A 16896-nucleotide genomic window follows, 5' to 3' on the forward strand; every position below is an offset into this window, starting at 1 on the left:
GAATTAAGTGTCACTCATGTTGGTGGAAATGTCACTCATCACACTGAAAGTATTAAAATGTCACACATAGAAACCTTGGCAGCTATGCCACTAAGATGAACAGCACTGATTTGATAAACTGCGCATGCTCGGAGGGAGAGGCTTTGTATGGACAGCAGAGGATAAGATGATGTACGCATGCGCAGACGTGTCTTTGGTTATGGATGGCAGTATTAGATAGAATGCGCATGTTCGGAGGGTGAGTCACTTATGAACAGTTGGGGATTCGAGGAAGTGCGCATGCTCAGAGGATGAGTCACAAGTTAGGACCAAAAGGGGATGCGCTGCTCCAAGGACCAGTTTCTGTTATGGACGCGAGTGGAAACGATGATCTGCGCATGCTCGGATAGTAATACAGCTCTATGGAATGGCGCATGCTCTGAGGGCGAGACTTTTTATGGACAAGAGGATTCGACAAACTGCGCATGCTCCGATGGCAAGACTTTTTCATGGATGGGAGGATTCGATGATCTGCGCATGCTCCGAGGGTGATACACAGGTATGGACAGGTGTGCGCATGCTTCGAGGATGAGTCATGGTTATGAACAGGAAGGGATTCGATGATCTGCGCATGCTCCAAAGGTGAGTCACAGTTATGAAAAGGAAGGGATTCGATGATCTGCGCATGCTCCGAGGATGAGTCACAGTTATGAACAGGAAGGGATTCGATGATCTGCGCATGCTCCAAAGGTGAGTCACGGTTATGAACAGGAAGGGGTTCGATGATCCGCGCATGCTCGGGGGGCGACGTCCTTCGAGCGGGGCAGTCACCTCAGTTCTTCCGAGACCGTCACTCTTGGGAGCTCCTGCCCGGGGAGGCGCCTCTGCTGCCGCAGACATTCAAAGGCCGCGGGCCGGTAAGGACAGGGGGCATCTTGTGCATTGAGCAGCACCTGAGCCTGCTAGAAGGAGCCTCATAAAAATAACCCTCTCTCATCTACAGGGACCCCTACAGCAGAGGGAGGTTACCACAAGACCCGAAATACAGCTGAAAAAGGAGAGGGAGAGGGAGAAGAGGAGGAGGGAGAGGGGGACGAGGGACCGAGAGAGGAGGAGAAGATACAGGGAGAGGAGAAGGAACAGAGAGAGGAGGAACAGAAAGAGGAGGAAGAGAGAGAGGAGGACGACGGACCGAGAGAGGCGGAGGAACAGAGAGAAGATGAGGAGGAGGAGGAACAGAGAGAGGAGGAGGTACAGAGAGGAGGAGGAACAGAGAGAGGAGGAGGAGGGACAGAGAAAAGAGAGAGAGGAGGAGGAGGGACCGAGAGAGGAGGAGGTAGAGAGAGAGAAGGAGGGAGAGGAGGAGGAGGGACGGAGAGGAGGAACAGAGAGAGGAGGAACAGAGAGAGGAGGGGGAGGGACAGAGAGAAGAGGGACAGAGAGAGGAGGAGGAGGTAGAGAGAGGAGGAGGTAGAGAGAGGAAGAGGAGGAGGAACAGAGAGAAGAGGAGGTACAGAGAGAGAAGATGAGGAACAGAGAAAGGAGGAGGAGGTACAGAGAGAGGAGGAGGTACAGAGAGAGGAGGGACAGAGAGGAGGAGGAGGTACAGGGAGAGGAGGAAGAGAGAGAGAGAGAGAGAGAGAAGGAGGTACAGAGAGAAGAGGAGGAGATACAGGGAGAGGAGAAGGAACAGAGAGAGGAGGAGGGACCGAGAGAGGAGGAGGAACAGAGAGAGGAGGAGGATGAACAGAGAGGAGGAGGAGGTACAGAGAGAGGAGGAGGAGGAACAGAGAGAGAAGGAGGAGGGACCGAGAGAGGAGGAGGAAGAGAGAGAGAAGGAGGTACAGAGAGAAAAGAAAGAGAGAGAGGAGAAGGAGGGACAGTGAGAAGAGAAAGAGAGAAAGAGAGAGAGGAGGAGGAACAGAGAGGAGGAGGAGGAGGAGGAGGAACAGAGAGAGGAGGAAGACAGAGAGGAGGATGAGGTACAGAGAGAAGAGGAAGAGAGGGGGAGGAGGAACAGAGAGAAGAGGAGGTACAGAGGAGGATGAGGAACAGAGAGGGGAGGAGGAGAGATGAGGAGGTACAGAGAGAGAAGATGAGGAACAGAGAAAGGAGGAGGTACAGAGAGAGGAGGAGGAGGTACAGAGAGAGAAGATGAGGAACAGAGAGGAGGAGGAACAGAGAGAGGAGGAGGAGGTACAGAGAGAGAAGGAGGTACAGAGAGAAGAGAAAGAGAGAGGAGGAGGTACAGAGAGAAGAGAGAGAGGAGGAGGAGGAGGAGGAGGACGAGGGACAGAGAGAGGAGGAGGAACAGAGAGACGAGGAAGAGAGAGGGGAGGAGGAACAGAGAGAAGAGGAGGTACAGAGGAGGAGGAACAGAGAGAGGAGGAGGAGAGATTAGGAGGTACAGAGAGAGAAGATGAGGAACAGAGAAAGGAGGAGGTACAGAGAGGAGGAGGAGGTACAGAGAGAGAAGATGAGGAACAGAGAGGAGGAGGAACAGAGAGAGGAGGAGGAACAGAAAGAGGAGGAGGAGGTACAGAAAGAGGAGGAGGAGAAGGTACAGAGAAAAGAGGAGGTACAGAGAGAGGATTTGAATTTGTTTATTGCACAGTTAATAAAAACTCACAATATTACTCAAAGATAAAAGGTCTTTTGACTATATAAAACTTTTCCAAACAAGAAGATATTGCACATTAGTAAAATCTCAAGGAGTCTATAATAAATTAGTAGGTCTTCCTGTTGGTCATTGCTATTAATACTTGTAGTTCTTATAGTTATAAGGCTGTTGCAGGGATCTCTGTTCTCCTGATGTGATTAATTTTCGCTCAGCAGTCTTACATTTTTTTTGTAAAGGCCCTTTAGGAAGACTACTTTTTTCCTGGTGCGGTTGGTTTTTCGCATCCTTGTGTTATTTCATTTAATTTTTTGGCCACTATTTCAAAGTATTTGACTGTTCTACAGTTTAACTGAGTCTCTTCGGGGTTAAAGCAAAGCATCACTGCTTGCCTGCATGTTCTTACGCCCTTCTGGTTCCATAGGGGCCGGAGCATGGAACGCCTTACATCCATAAATGCTTTACAGATACAAATAATATGTATAAGATCCTCCTTCGCAGATTGACAAAGGCGACATGCGTTTGATGGATCAGGCCTTTTCCAAGGTACCAGGTGTCGTGCTATGGGTATGTTGCCTAAGCGCATATTTAGGAACTTGTTTTTTGTTTACAGAGAGAGGAGGAGGAGGGACAGGGAGGAGGAGGTACAGAGAGAGGAGGAGGTACAGAGAGATGAGGAAGATAGGAGGAGGAGGTACAGAGAGAAGAGAAAGAGAGGGAGGAGGAGGAACAGAGAGAAGAGGGGGTACAGAGAGAGGAGGAGGAGGAGGGACAGAGAGGAGGAGGTACAGAGATAGGAGGGGATGCAGAGAGAAGAGGAAGAGAGAGATGAGGAATAAGTAAAGAGAGAAGAGATTCACCAACACTTTCCACCTCGTCTCCTCAAGACAATTGATGTATTAGACTGCTGATATGTCGTCCACCTTCAACAGGGTAGAATATGATACCCTGTCTCTTGTGAGCGAATGCACCGCAAAGGACCCAAAGCAGTTGATTTGCAACTTTCTCTCCTGCTCCAACCACAGGTCTCAGGTGGGGCCTTTTTGCAGCAAGCCCTTCAGCTCAACTCGATAACCATGTCCGGGCCCAACCCAAAGATTGTCCTGCCTTTGCAAGCGATCCTATGGTTTAACCTCCACTGCATCCCCATCTTGGCCTCCGGAGACAGTTTGATAAAGGATTTGTAGGAAAAACCCTTCCTGAGATAATATGCCCTCAATCTCTGAAGGGCTCCTAGGAAATTTCTTGTATTGACGACAATAAGAGGCCAACAATCCTGGACAGAGAACACAGAGATTCACTGCCCTTCGAAAAGATGGATCTCAATTTTTTCCTTAACAAAGATAATATCTGGTGCTGAACCTTCAGATGTTGTTGGACAGAGTCTACGACGATACACAGAAAGCACATTGAATGAGAGGGAATGAATTCCCCCTTTTTTCATCATAATAAAATCCAGATTCTAAAAAGTGACTGGCTAAGGTGAGTGCTAACGATTCTTGATGCAACAAAGAATATCTTCTATATATACAATCAGCTGGACCCCTCTGGAATGTAAAACTCTACCATCAGCCTCATGACATTGGTGAAGCACCAAGGTGAGAAAGAAAGGTGGAACGGGAGTGCAACAGACTTATATACCTGCCTTTCCATGCAGACTGCAGAAACTGGCAATGAGGAGGAAAGGCTGGATGGTGAAAGAAGTGTCCTTGAGGTCCATCCTCAACATCCAGTTTCCCAGAAAGAGAATGTCTCTAAAAAGATGTAGACCTTTCATCTAGAAATAGCGATACACCAGCCACTGATTGAATTCTCTGAGGTTTATTACCGGTGGAAGCTTTTGTCTTTTTTCTCATTGAGAAAAAGACTACTGAGAATCCTTTCAAGTGTAAAACTGAAGGAACAATTGCTCCTTTTTCCAGAAGGGAGTCCACCTCTAGGGAAATGAGACCTGTCTCTCTGGGAAAGAAATACAGGCTTGGGCCATCTGGCTTGAAAGGGTGTGTCATAGAACTCTGTGAAACCCTGAAACAGTTTGTAAGACCCAAGCATCCCCTGTTATCTCTCTCCAATTGTGGAGAAAAAGAACCAAATGCACCCATACCTTTCGTGGGAAAGGATCGATACTCCTTACTTGTGGGTCCACAGGGGACATTTCCCTCTTCCTCAGTCGTTGGCTGGGGAAAAAAAATCACCAAATCCCTGTTGGTCCTAGAGTTGGTAGATACATTGACAGTTACCCATTGACCTCCGGGACGCTGGGGAATATGGGTGGCCGATAGAAAGCCCCCTGCCAGCCCTTCAGAAAACCTGTTTACTGAAGACTTTCTTCATGGATTGCTGGGCCTTGTCCTGAAAGAAAAAAGTTGCATCAGATTTCTCCAGGTTCTTTATGAAAGGCTCCCCGAAGAGGCCGCAATCAGCTACTGGATCTGCTTCCGAGGTAGCCAGCTACCCCAATTTAGGGTCAATCTTAATGAGACGGTAGCATCTCTTCTCAGTAGTGAATATATAGTTTGAGTTCCAGAGGAAGCATATTGCTCTTTGTGGCCAACCTAACAGTACTTTCCTGAAAGACTATTTTGCCAGTCTCTGTATCCTCTTCGGCCATGTCTAATATTATTGGAACAATTCATCCGGGCAGGCCATCCAAGAACGATCAATTCCCTTTTTAGGGTCTTTTCTAAACTTCATTATGAAGGTGGCCATTTTGCCACTAATTTACGACGTGAAAATGACTTTTCCGTCCAGCAATGAATGTGGATATTCCACTCTAAGGTGGCCTATAAATTCTTTGTCCATGGGTTTCCTCACACTGTTATCCACATACTGGGTCTCTTTAGTGCCAGACCCCACTCTGCAGAATCCAGGTGAATAATATTGCGGCTTTAGTATGGCTTCCATTTCCATTGCCCCGATTTTATTTCAGCTAAGGAAAATATCCGACATAGAGCATTTTGGACCACCCTCCAGGTCCACTGGTCCCTACCTCGTTATCCGAATATTCCTGGTCAGGGTGACCATACTCTTCCTCAGCGTCCTTCGCACACAAAGAAAGCCATTTGTTGTCGACGGGGGAAAGCACAGGTTGGTGGGGATTGGATAGATCCCCTGGGGTGTTGGCTCTGTGTTTGAAAACGCCAGTCTGAGCCTCTTGAAGGTTTCTGAAGGAGGCAAGGAAGAAGTTTTGTGCTTGGCGCTGCCCTGTGGCACTGGCTGTGGTGCCTTTTGAGATCCAGCATTGTCCAAGGACTTCCAACTTCCCCCACTGGGATGGGGGGTGGTTCATGCTGCACTGTGCAGCCACCAGCAATAATTGTTTGCTCAAGGGATCTAAGGCAGGGACATATCCCTATGAAGGGTGGCGTTCACCGCAGCTAGAAGCTCCTCATCGAGCAGCAAAGAATGAGGAAGTGGTGTTACTTGGGATTGTTATATGGTGCCTGGCGTAGCTGATTTGTTATCTTCTGGGATCATTTTGCTTGGACTCCCTAGTATTTGTTGTTTTGGCTCATCATATATGTTGAGCTGCTGAGCCAATAAAGAAGAAAGTCATAAGGATAATCTGAGCCTCCGGTCCTGAATTTGTTTTTCTTCCGTGCTAACACTTGGACTGTTTTCAACACTCCATTCCTTTAATGTATCCAGTTGCTTTGGAAGCACATGTGTGCCTTATCTAAAACCACAAGATCTTCTGCAAATAGCAACACATGTAAGTGTTAATCTAAAACTTTTGGGGTGGTGCCTTTGTCTGATTAAGTGCCTCCAGTAGATCTGCAAGAAAAAGCACGGAAAAAGTGTGACTAAAATATAGCTTTGTTCCACTCCATAGTTATTTTAAATTTTATCTGTCAAGGCCTCCCTCTTATTCGAATATCTTCTTGTCCAAGTATTCTTATGCAGTGCGGCCATCATTTTGACTCATTGCCAGGAAACACCCGTCCGAACCAGTTTTGGCCACAAAGTCCTCTGATTCACCTGGTTGAATGCAGTATGGAAGTCCTTGGAGCAAACACAAAGATTCCTGTCAACTGTGCTTTAATATGCTTTGACCCTCTGTGAGAAGTTGGCCTGGTATATGATGTTCACTATTCTAGTGAGCACCTTGCACCAGTCCAAACAACCCTTATGATGATGGTTGTAAAGTCAACCTTTTAGACCAGCTATCCTAGGGGTAGCATGGACAGAGCAGTCTTAGGCTAAACTCAAGAGGGCATGTGAAGCCAGCTGTTTTACCATATGCAATCCCTTTAATACCAAATGAAAGGACACCACACAGGATATATATTCAAAATATATATGTATTTATTTCTAAACAAACAAACCCCTGAACTCTTTATGAGCACAGAAGCACAAGTGCAAAACAAGGAACTTAATATAACATACAAAAGTTGCACAATTATGGATAGGGCCGGGTGGCCCGTTAAACCATATATTAAAAAAGTGGTATAAGTACCACGTCACGAACAATGGTAAGGCCTAGGGCCTTGGGAATCGCTGGGGCTACACTGTACTAACAATGGTTAGGGAGCAGGAGGCCCGCAGGATGCGTGTGCAGTGTCTAAAGGCACACGCGTTTGCACATAGAAGTCAATGGGTGCGTAAAAGTTACAAAGTTGAAGGTCTGGGAGTCTTCCGATTGGACTAGAACTAAACCACTTGAAACTAGGACACTAGGAGTGTAAACCTCTACAGGAGCACCGTAGTACTCGCGTTACCTAACCCACAGGAAGCGGGTGCATAGGTCCAAAAATGTGTCGGGTTTCGTCGTGGAGATCTATGGAGCCTTGGAAAAAAGATGCTGCAGGCGACCAGAGGAGAAGAGTCCGGGTGGATCCAAGGGTGGATCGAAGATGTAGAAGACCTGAAAGCAGAGGGGACAGAGTCTGTGTCACTAGCCAATGACCAGGAAGGAACCAGGCTATGTCGGGATGCGATCATGTGCTGATGGGAAGCTTGTCTCTGCAGCCACGTGGACCAGGAGTCATCGACGACGACCAGGAGTCAGGCACGGACTGTCCCACAGAGGCTTTCGCTGTTGGCGGTGTTGGCTTCAAGATTGGAGGCAACAAGCCTTGGCAACTGCAACCCACGCTGGAAACGATGTTGGCTTCTTACTCAGACCAGCAAGGTCTGAGGGGCTGCTTCTTTTGAGGGAAGCAAGGGCCAGTCTGGAGCAACCAGACCAGCGGTGTAGTTTCGCGGATTCATCGCCAAGATGGCCACTAGCCAACGGGCAAGTGACCGGGCAGACGCGTTGAGCAGGAAAATGCAAAAGGGCACCACGCAGAATTCGTGGAGTGTGCAGGGCTGATCTTCGGTGCAGATGCTGCTCAGGGCTGGGGCTTCTCGATCCCCAATGCACAGCTTCGAGGAGGCCTCGGGGGCTGCACAGTTAGCAGGTCGCAGACTTTTCAAGATGGCCGGTCCCACGTCTCTCGTCGCCTCCACGGGTCTCAGCTTTGCAGGGACTGAGGATCGGGCTGTTGGATGTCTGGGAATCCAGTTCTCGTCAGGCTCTGGGCTCGGGCTCCGGCGGGAGGTGGCGGCAAAGCAAGTCGTCGATCGCTGGATGGTGCCTGCTTGTGCAGGGTGGTCACTCCTTGACCACAAGGGAGATTCTTCAGTGGTCTTCTTCCAAAGTAGAGTGATGAAGGTCCAGTGTTTCGTTTCAGTCAGGATAATCTAAAGTCTCTACACTCAGCTTCTACCTATATACGAATCTTAGGGGCTGGATTACCTGCTAGGTCCCTCCTATGGGGGGGACCAGGGAAGGGGGTGGTTACACCCCTTTCCCTTTGTCCAGTTTCGCGCCAGAGCTGGGGCTGGAGTGCCCATGCACCGGTTTGAACTGGCCTATGCATGGGACACCTTGTGTGCCCCAGGCTGTGTCTCAATCCTTTCAGCCCTCCCTGTCTCAATACAAACAGTCCTGTCTGGGGTGGTGCTAGCACCTCCCAAGACAGGAAACCTATTGTCCAAGCCTCCCTCGCTGGAAGGACTCCCAGCAGCAGGAGGTCAGACTTGTGTCTGTGGCAGCAGCATCCATTTTGTGATGCTGAGGCTCTGGTTAACTTTAACCGGGAATAGTAGGAACAACATGTCTTCTCACTCTAGAAGGGTGGAATGCTACCCCCGTCGCCAGAACTGGCGAGGGAGTAGTATTCCAAATCGTATGGCACCTTACTCGACATGTTTTGATAAAGCCAAACCATAGTTAGCATGTAACCACGAGGATTATAATGCACTTAAGAGTATATGGTATGGCAATATCCCAGAACAACTAAAGGACATGGTACCGAAAGCTGCAGACAGGCTCAGCTCATGCTAGAGCACCATCTCACATAAAACCAAGCACTCTGCCTCCAGGATTGCTAAGGCCTGCCATAGGATTGACTTATAGGTGTATATGTGTCTAGATATAATGTTAGATATAGGTATACTATATCTAAGCAAGGGGTGTTTACACCACCTTACCCCAGCTGAGTGATCAGCCAGTTGTGTCAATGTGAGTGGCCAGCCAGGGGTGGCAAAAGATATGCTGCAGCCCCTGGTAGGCCATGGATGCACCTATGCCCTGGGTACCTATAGTACACTCTACAGGGGCTCATAAGGTAACCCAGTATCCAATTAGTTATGTACCTAAAGTACATGGAGTCCATTTTACAGAGAGAGCAGATAGCCTGGGACCCTGGTTAGCAGGATCCCAGGCCAACTAAGCCGAAAACCAGCTAAACACTAGGCAAAAAATCTGGAGTAACCATAGTCAGGTATCCACCTTCCTACACCCTCTATAAATCCAGCTTGTTTGATAGGTAAGATATAACCCCTCCATGTTTTCTTCTAAAGATGAAGTGAACTAATAACATTAATCAGTATAACTTAGGGATCAATGGTTCTCCTTTTTTCAAAAGTAGTTTCCAAGAGGAAGGTATTTCCTCAGTTCTATTTATAAGAAAATAGACAGTGTGAAAGGTGTTATCTAAAAGTTCACTTCTTTTCATAACACTAGATTTGATATTCAATCAAGTCCTGTTGCCTTCCCCATTTTCAAACCATCCATTATTTCTTCATGGTTATAAGACGTTTTATCTAAGATCATAAAAATCTCCTGTTGGCATCATTATTTTCATATGGTGCCCCTCCTTATCTGTTATACACTTTTTCTTTTCTAATCTCCTCATGGATGACAATCTCATATTTCATATCTCCATCATGACTTTCTCTTTTCAAGCACATAGTCCATTCTCACCTGCTCATCATAAGAACTTTTTTCTTCCTCTCATTGGTATCTACTTGATAACAGCTATTTCTATTAAATTATCAGATGTTTTTAATCATAAATTCGGAAATATTGCCTCACCACTTTCCTTGTAATCTGATGCAATTTACACGCCATCTCAAGCTGCAAACATTTCCTCCATTATTCTTCTATAGAATCTGCCACCAATATTGCAATACAATTTAACGTCATTTGGTCTAGATTAAAAGATAACACACCGTCCACCATAATTTCTTTAATTCACATTTTGTGTGCCATTAAAAATCGTATGTCGTCTTTGAATTTATGTTGACCTGCCATTTATAAAGCCATTGCTGGTCTTTTTTTCATTTTTCAGATCACAGCCTACACTGGTGCTGGCAGTATCTAAAAACGCTACAATATTTTTGGGAATTATTTTCCTGTTCACCGTGGCTGTTCTCCAGAGCAAGAGAGCGTGAGTATCATATCCAAAGATCTCTCCTGATTTTCTCAGTCAATCTCTAATAACTTTCCTCATAACAAGATTATATGTTTGTTGGACTTGGCCCTTTCTCCTGAATTTGTTCGCTTTTTCTCCCCCATTAGAGGCTATCTGCCCCATGGTAGAGGAATGTATGGGCCATGTGTGGTGTGAGATGCCGTGACACATGCTGCGCAATGGCGTGCACAGACTTATTTGTGCTGTTGTGGACAAATGTTACTTTTAAAATGGATGCCATTTCTGTGTGCCTGCCTGCCTGTGCTGGGGTTGCCAATCTAGTTGTTGTTTCCCAGCACCCCTAGCTTTTGGAGGGAAACCTGGCACCCAGGGTGCTCTACTCCTCCCCCTGGACCAGTTATAACCAGTTTCCCCAGGCGCTTCTAGAAGCTTCTGGCACTGTCTGGTAGATGGGGTGAGGGACGTATAAATAAGGGGGCTGTGCCACCATGTGCTCAGTCAGAGCGTGGCCCTGAGTGTGAGGGGACCTGCTGCAAGGAGGTACCGCCACATGGACCTGTGTGCTGGTCCCTGTGCCCAACTGTAACCCTTCTGCTGTCCACAGGGCTAATGAGAGCCCCACTACCAGAGTCAAGGCTGCTCTATCAGGAGGAGTGCCACGTTACAGAGGAGGATGGTGTCTAGGACCTACCTCCCTGTCATGATGAGTGCCCACTGACTGCTGACCTTGCCCAGTAGTGCCTGCTGCTCTGCTACCTGGCCCCAGAAGAAGAGAAGCGCTATAGTGGGCTGCCCAGGAGTGAAGAGCTGACGCCCGAAGCAAGGCGCTACTTTATTGTGTGGGACCGAAGCGCTACAAGTTTATTCCGGCTGTGACTGTGCCCAGAAGGAGGTGAGGATCGCTACCTGTCGTCCCTGAAGCCCCTGGTGGGACGGAGCACATCACAAGTGCTATATTTAGGAGAAGAGGAGCTGGGGCCTACCGCGCTGTATTTGTACTACACTGTGTGACTGCCACACCCTTTGTGCTCTTTAAACCAAGGGGGTGCCTACCCCACATTTTCCTACCCTCGCGGGTGCCCATCCCGCATTATTGCGCCCTGGTGCTGATTTAAATGAAAGCAGGTGCCCACCCCGCATGAGGACGCTCTGCTGTCTGGACAGTACCGCAGGAGCCTACCCCGCAGGTTTATCATCACGACTGCGGGAGCCCACCCCGCACTTTAATTTGGCCTGTAATCACTGCGACCGCCCGGGCAGAGTGTTGTGGGAGAGACCTGAGGCTGCTGCGCTACCCGCGGCGTCCCGGAAGCTCAAGCCTGGTTGTGGGCGGGGCTAGTGGAGCAGGCCGGAGAAGTCCTGGGAGAGCGGGAGCCTACCCCGCCTCCCCCGGTGAGAAGTGGAGTTGAGCCGCCAGGAAGGTGTTGCTGCTAGCGGGGCTCCCGTGGGGGAAAGGGAAGCCCTGCGCCTGCCGCCAGCTTGCAGCGGAAAGGAGAGAGAGGCGGGCAGGGACTCCCGATGCATATTGTCGGTGCCTTCCCTGCCCGGGAGGTCGTCGGAAGCCACCCCACCTGTCCGTACCCCCACGTGGAGGAGCAGCCACCGAGGAAATCCAGGTGAGTGGGGCTGCGTGTCGGGCCCAGAGGGGTTGGTCGAGGCACGGGTCGGTTCCCTCCCCCAGTGGCCCCAGCCCTCGAGGAGGTGCCACACTTGTTTCTTCAGCTGCCCCTACTGGCAGGGGGCGGCTGCAACGCGCAGCCATAATTGTCTAGAGGCATCGTGGGGCTCCACCATGGACAGGGCCACGGGGCCCCGGGGGCTACACAGGGACGCCGCAGTGGCGGGTCGCTGCAACATGGGCATCTATTTTTTCACTGAGCCTCGGGTCCCAGGAGGGGACCCCCAGCTGGCCAGAACTTTGCAGGCCATCTAATCTCTGCTCTTGGAGTCCCAGAAGAGGGGCTCCCTAGGAGCAGTGACGCACAAGACTACTCAGCAATATAGGGGGAGGCACTATGCATGATGCCTGTTATGTTTAAAAGTGTTGATCATGCTTTTGGTCTTGTGAAGATACCCTAGGTTCACCTGTTTATGCCCTGCTACAATGATTAGGCCCAGAGTTGTGACGAATATGTCTTAATGCTTAATGCCCCCGGGTTAGGTCTAATGTCTCCATGCCTACGAAGATGCTCCATGGGTTTATGCTAATGGAAGTGGTGCCTACATTAGATTGCAGGATGTTTAGGCTTTGATGCCCACAAGTAACGCCTTGACGATGCCTCCATGTTCATTTGCCTTACACCTATGAGGTATAGTGTGGTATATGCCTCAGGTATTGCGCATGCTTTGACTTATGCAGTTGGTGTTCTGCCTCCTCTGATTTCGGCCTTAGGCTAAAGGTGACAATATTCCTATCTTCACTTGTTGCTATATCCTGTGATCCATGCTAAACAGGTTTAGACCCACAGGTTCATGTCTCATGGTGAGGCTTTTATGCTTCGTGCAATGTTCTTCATGCAACTGACGATGCCTTCATGCTTGCATGTTTATGCTCAGTGCTAATACGGTTGGAGACATTTTTAATGTGATTTTTGCTGAAGCTATGCAGGATATGATTCGTGCCCATGACTTATGTTAATGCTCCTGAGGCCTACTGCTTTTATGCTACTGATGTTGTAGTTATGCTGGTAATGTTCTTTCACCCTAAGGCTACAGCATTGGACCACATAATTTGTGCCTATACAGATATGCATAATGTGCTAGAGTTTTAATGCCTGCTGTTACATGTCTAATGTTTTCCTTCCAGGCTGGCGCATAGTGTGGTTATAGATTGACCTGACGTGTTATCCTGGGGCCATTGTGTATACTTCATGCCAATGAGGATGTCTTATGTTTAGGTCCAATGTTTATTGCAACATTGCGAAGTTCATGATAAAGGCAGAAGGCCCTGGTGGTTATAAATTTAGCGATAGACTGTACCTTTGTCCTTCACCCTTCCATTCATCCGAACTGTACGATTGATGGTTCTGGCAGCGGCCCGATGGGCGCTACCCTGTAAATAATCCCCGAGTAACCTGTTACCTAGTGCCGCTTGCACCGTTTATATGCAACTGTGATTCCATTCTAATGTGTTGATTTTATAATACACTTACTGTTTTTCACCCAAACTGGTGTGGTCTCTGTTTGGAGTGTGCCTGGTGTGTCGCCTGTGTGTATTGCGTGGATGCTTTACACATGTCCTCTGGAGTTTGGCCCGCCCGCACTGCTCCACGCGACCCCATTTCTAACAATGTTCGATTATGGTAGTTGAGAATTCGGGTAGATTGTGCATACCTAATTTAGTAGAGTAGTATGAATTCACAATTTTAAAGGGATCAGCGTGCCACGCTTTCAAAATGCGTGCCTGGCTTGAGATAAATAAATGACAGTGGCCAAGTTCCAATGGGCAACTTGGACTAAAGTGTGCACAGCTATATTGACAGTCACAAATTACTTCATTTCAAACAATGTATTTCTTATTATACTGTCAATTTTTTAAAATCTTGTTCTTATGTGTAATTGGTTAAATATTCAAAAGATAGGGGGCGTGGTCAACACCATGGCATGCTAAGACGTGCGCTCCACAGCTCTCAGCGAGCTGCCCAGAAATCCGACTTTAAAACTACCCAAATCGCCATCTACCTACTAGAAACTGATCGGGGGCTCCTCGTGCCCTTCGAGAGCGAAGAATCGAGAGGAATATCTGTTCGCTGCGCTTTTTACACAGACTTTATGACACCGCTCTGAGCGCCAAGCCGGAGGCAAGATGGCGGCCGCGACGCGCAGAGATCGGCGGAAGAACTGAGACTCGACCTCCCCACCCGGCGACAGAGCCCCACACCTGGGAGGGAGGGCGACATTGCCAGGTCATTGATTGCTGGGCCCGGACGCCCCTGATCTGGGCGCTAGAATCTCTAAAGAAGATCCCCCCCCCTGCCAAGATGGCGGCGGCGGAGCCCGCGAAGTTACACGAGATACCAAGAGCTTATCGACGCCTTGCTGGAGGAGCCATCGTGGTGAAGAGTGGCGACACAGGAAGAGCCAGCAAAACTAGAGACTAAGTTTGCGTGGGAGACCTCCTTGGGGAGCCGCTGCGACACCGCGTGGAACCCAAGACTATACCAAGGTGGCGGCCGGGGCCGCATTCTGGGTCTAGAGGGGTCCCGGACTAGGCCTGTTATCTTGCTACAGCCGTGACCGCCGCACGAGGGTGGCCATCTGCTGAGGCGCCTTTACGGAGCGGGTCCCCGGACACGGTCACGAGCACTGCCGCCTGCTACTCAGGGCCCGGAGGCCCGTCGCCTGGTTGTGACCAACGGAGGAGCGGAGACGGCCGAGACCCGAGAGGCCCACAAGACGGTGTTCTCCAACCCCGACGCGCCAGCGGCGGCACGGACCATCCTTGAGACCGCGACTACCCCCCGGGAGCCAGGGTGCTATCCTTTTGATCAGTGGGCCCAACGCAACGTTCCGGCAGAACATGGAAAAGAAGGATATACCGCCCAAAGGGCCGAAGCAGGGGCCGATGGACAATTTTGCTGCGCCACGACTGGTGGCGGAGGGCCTTCCTGCTGCGCCAGGCCCGCGCTCGGATACCGAATTGCTGATGGGAGCCATCCAGGCCTCGCAAACTGATGTCCAGGAATCCAGAGCGGCCCTGGAGGTCAAGATAGGCGAGATATGCTCGGAAGTGACACTTCTGAGGCAGGACTTCCGAAATTTATCGGACAGGGTCACCTCCGCAGAGGCGCGGATGGGCGAGGCCGAAGATTCAATCACAACCCTTCGAAAAGACATGGCGGAACTCAAGGCATCCCATCACCAACTGCTATGGAAGGTGGATGACACCGAAAATAGAGCACGGCGGAACAACCTCCGCTTTGTCTGCTTTGAAGAAGGGATCGAGAAATCAGATATGGTGTCTTTCCTCCACACGTGGCTACTGGAAACCTTCCCAGATGTTCAATGTTCACCCTGTTTCATTATAGAGAGGGCACATAGGGCTCTTCTTGCAAAACCCCCGGAGGGGGCGAGACCGCGACCGGTCATTGCGCGTTTTCTAAACTTTGTCGACAGAGACTTGATTCTGAGGGAGGCGAGGAAGATGGGAGAGATCCGACTAGAAAACTCACACATCATGATATTCCTGGACTATAGTCAGGAGGTCCAGAAACAGAGACGCTCTTTTGATGCGGTAAAGGCTAAACTCAGAGACTTAAAGATAGCCTACATGCTCCTCTTCCCGGCCAAACTTAAGGTAATATACAAGGAACAGTCCCTCTTCTTCACACACCCGGAGGACGCATGGCAATGGCTAGAGGAGCGCCCGATCCTCAACAGCAGAGAAACCGCTGGACGAGACCTGCTGGACAGATTCCTGCGAAATGAAACCCACTGGGAAATACCAAAGGCGCAGAGATTGAAATCTAGGAGATCTAAGAGGCAAGCACCGGCGACGCCCTACAGAGGCCGGGGCACTGGAAATACGCGGAAAGGATGTTCGGCCTCCCCAAAAGGTGCGGCAGTGACAGGATCAAGATTTGCCGCTCTACGACCCACTGCGCGCTCGGAGGGCGAGGACGAGGAAGGACTCGATAGCCGCACATCTGGAGGCGAAGAAGAGGAGGAAGGGAGTCGTTCATCCATTGGTGAATGAGATCCGTGTGATGGAACAAGACTTGTCTGGACAACATAGTGCACCCGAATCAGAGACTCAAGACTCCAAGTCTTAATCGATAGTGGTCCGGGTCATTGAGCATGCACCGCGAGCTGGGATACAAGCGAGCTGATACCTCCTCAGAACACTGGTGAATTTGGAGAATGGAAATGGCAGCCCGATACAGGGAAGCACGCAAGTTGACACGCATCCCTGTTTTACAAGTTTTACTGTTTTTGGGTGCTTTGAAGGGAGGGTTTGGTGGGTGGGGGACAGGCCTACTCTTACGGAAAGTTATGTCCTGTCCTAGGATAAGACTGGAAGGGGAGGGAGGTGGGGAGCGGGGTGGGAGAAGGGGTTCTCAAGTTTGTTTGGATAGGGGTTGTTGGACGTGGCCCTTAGGGCAGGCTCACCCCTAGACTTTTTGCTTGTAATGGTGACCTGGTGATGGTGATTTTTGGGTTCTGCGCACTTTCACTGTGTCCCAGTGGAAAGTGTGTGCGCACTCTGAGTGCATGTGATGAGATAGGCCTGCCCTCCCATAGGAATGCATGGGGAATGTAAGTGTCCCTGGTAGTTCCTGATGCGTGGGGTGTACAGGTTCGAATCTGATATGTGCGAACTCGTGAGAGTGAATGCTTCGCAATGGTGTATGTGGCATGAGTGTGTCTTGTGTACAAATTCCACTTTTAGGAGTTGGCATATTAATGTAAAATATGCCTGGAGCGTGATTGGCTGGAGCTGGCTGGCATGCCAGGCTCCAGGAAGTCTGGATGGGTCTGCCCAGTGGTGAGTGTGAGATTAGCATGAGTGATGTGTGGGAGGAGTGTACCTGTGTCCTGGATGGGCTGGGTTTTCCCCACACAAGGCTGGCTCCGCCCCCCTGTGATGTGTCTAATGAC

At 49.7% G+C, this 16896-nt stretch overlaps 1 protein-coding gene across 1 annotated transcript in view; it reads left to right on the top strand.

Moving 5' to 3' along the window:
- Positions 1-768: 768 nt before the first annotated feature.
- Positions 769-16896, top strand: part of LOC147709901 (uncharacterized) — a 59437-nt gene continuing 43309 nt past the window's right edge. Inside the window, exons 1-2 of the mRNA XM_086928344.1 lie at positions 769-896; positions 10216-10314. The gene's annotated coding sequence lies outside the window, so the exon portion shown is untranslated. The remainder of the gene's footprint in view (positions 897-10215; positions 10315-16896) is intronic.

The sequence above is a fragment of the Lissotriton vulgaris genome, chromosome 6 (genome assembly GCF_964263255.1).
Source record: "Lissotriton vulgaris chromosome 6, aLisVul1.2, whole genome shotgun sequence".
NCBI lineage: Eukaryota > Metazoa > Chordata > Amphibia > Caudata > Salamandridae > Lissotriton > Lissotriton vulgaris.